At 36.5% G+C, this 2,492-nt stretch overlaps 1 non-coding gene across 1 annotated transcript; it reads left to right on the forward strand.

The window, feature by feature from the left end:
- The first annotated feature begins 872 nt into the window (after positions 1-872).
- LOC117307764 (U6 spliceosomal RNA) lies at positions 873-980 on the forward strand. Its single transcript, XR_004521643.1, has one exon. It is a non-coding gene; the product is annotated as a U6 spliceosomal RNA (small nuclear RNA).
- Positions 981-2,492: the final 1,512 nt, after the last annotated feature.

Here is a 2,492-nt window from a genome sequence, read left to right on the forward strand (position 1 = left end):
TATTGGACAAATTGCTTTTCAGATGTTAACTGGGTGACAGCCAAATGATGCTGCTCGTTCACTATATTCTACCTCTGTAAGCTGGATAATTGATGATCTTTGGGTTCAGAGGTCAAAAGTTGTTGGTGAGTTTGTAGTGAGAAACTTCACTGTGGAAATGGGCCAGTGGTAAGTTTTTATTATTTGCCATTGTCTTGGTACCAAAGGCTTTAATAGGGAAACCATGCTTCATTCAGTGTTACTGTCAACTTTGCATTCAACTGTTCATGAAAACTTGTAAGTGTGTCAGTGGAAAATTAAATGCTGACAACTTGAGAAAATGTCACTTACATAAAAACCAGTTTATAAAGACAGGGTCTTATCTTCTTCCCTTCTAAAGCAAAGCAGTGTGCAGCAAGGTATGTAATACCCATAGGTGATGGTAGTGACAAATAAGTGCCAATCTGTTTATTTCATCTTAGATTTAAATCCTGTACTAAAAAGAGGCTCAAGTATGTGAGAGCTGAAAAGTCCATCTTTGTCAGTCTTTACCCTATCTTCATATATGTAAACTTACTCATTTTTTTAATAATGGAAGAGAAATTTCTGTATGAATACATCAAAATCCAAATTCTTTTGTGTCAATTAGCATATTTATAATGAGATAGGTGTTCTTGGGCTTCTATTACACAATATGATGATGTGTTATGTACTGTCAGAAAGACAAGGAATGTTAAAGGGATCTAAAAACTTATCTATTTCATGAGTCCACAAAGGCCCACCAAGGTATAAATGTGGAAATATAGGTCGATAATCATTTTCAATGTTTCAAAACACTTGCTGGAAATTATATCTCATGCAAACTAAGCATTAAGGCATGATAAACAAAACGGGTGCTTACTTCAGCAGCACATAGGTAAAAAATTGAAACAATACAGAGAAGATTATCATGACCTCTGAGCAAGGGTGACACACAAATTCACGAAGCATTCCATATTTTTAAAAGAAAAGATTATTCCATCACACAGACTACTTTTGTACTAGAATTTGCTAACTTGTAATATGGAATTTTCCTTTTGGCTGATAAGCAGGATTTCCTTATAAATTGCCTGGACACTGGTCACTTTTAGGAGATTTAAACTCTAGTAATTATGACAGCTACATTGAAAAATAATTGTTCTGCAATTGTTTATCTTCATTTAGTTTAAAATTCTTAACGTTTGTAAAACTAAATTGTTTTAGGGGGATGAGGCAGAGGGGTGGGCAATTTATTTTGTAAGAGTAAAATAAATGAATATGCATTGAATATTAAAAAACAAACAAGATAAAAAGCAGCACTGGACTGAGAATCAGGAGACCTGGCTTCTGGTAATGACTCAGTCAATATCTGTGACAATTTTAAAGAGTTATTTTATTTAATTAAGTTTCTAATTTCTGGTCATACCAGGTAATCACTAAGGCCTCTTCCAAGTTTGAACTTGGAAGCTACTTTCATAAAGAAGCTACATTCTTCATTGCTAAATGTGCTTTTTATTGGAGCATTTGAGTAATGTCTTCTAGATACTTTCTGTAGGGAGTGTTTCAACTCTGGTTTCTAATGGAAAAGAGAAGCAAATATGGTAGCTGGAAAACTAGTAATGCTTAAGTCCACATCCCTCACTATTTCCTATAGAATAATAGAGAAAAGCAAGACAATGAAAACTACACGTGAAGGACACACTCAATGTACTTAGAGTATCACTTAATTTTAAAATAACTGGAACCGGACTTCCCTCGTGGCTCAGTGGTTAAGAATCTGCCTGCCAAGGCAGGGGACATGGATTCAAGCCCTGGACAGGGAAGGTACCACATGCTGCAGAGCAACTAAGTGTGTGAGCCACAACTACTGAGTCTGCATTCTGGACCCATGAGCCACAATGACTGAGCATGCGTTCTAGAGCCTGGGAGCCACAACTACTGAAGTCCACATGCCTAGAGCTCATGCTCCACAATGAAGGGTAGCCCCCACTTGTCACAACTAGAGAAAGCCCGTGCACAGCAACTAAGATCCAATACAGGCAAATAAATAAATAAATGGAACCAAAAAAGAAATAAGAAAAAAGCAGAAGAAGAAAAATCACAAAATGACCTCTTATGTTTCCATTATATCATAAGAATTTGAGGTCAAGCAAGAGCAGTCTAAGCAAAAGTGCAGGGAAGAAAGAAGAAGACAGCTGATGACAGGACTAAAGTTGAGCCAAAATACTGCCAGAAAGATTACATTCACTCTTAAGTCAGAAAATACTAACAATGTGCCTTGGTAGATCAGAGCATGCATGGCAAAGAAGTCATTTACAAATATGTACTACTTGAAATGACAGCCCTGTTGAACTTATGGTTGGGAGGGGGAAGAAAGGACAAAAGTGATGGAGAAGAATCTTTGGTGATTATGTGGAAAGAGAAAAAGCAAAAGAGGAAAAACACAGTTCCACCCTCAACCAAATACACGTGCAAAAAAGACAAAAATTCACTAA

Source organism: Tursiops truncatus, chromosome 13, assembly GCF_011762595.2.
Source record: "Tursiops truncatus isolate mTurTru1 chromosome 13, mTurTru1.mat.Y, whole genome shotgun sequence".
NCBI lineage: Eukaryota > Metazoa > Chordata > Mammalia > Artiodactyla > Delphinidae > Tursiops > Tursiops truncatus.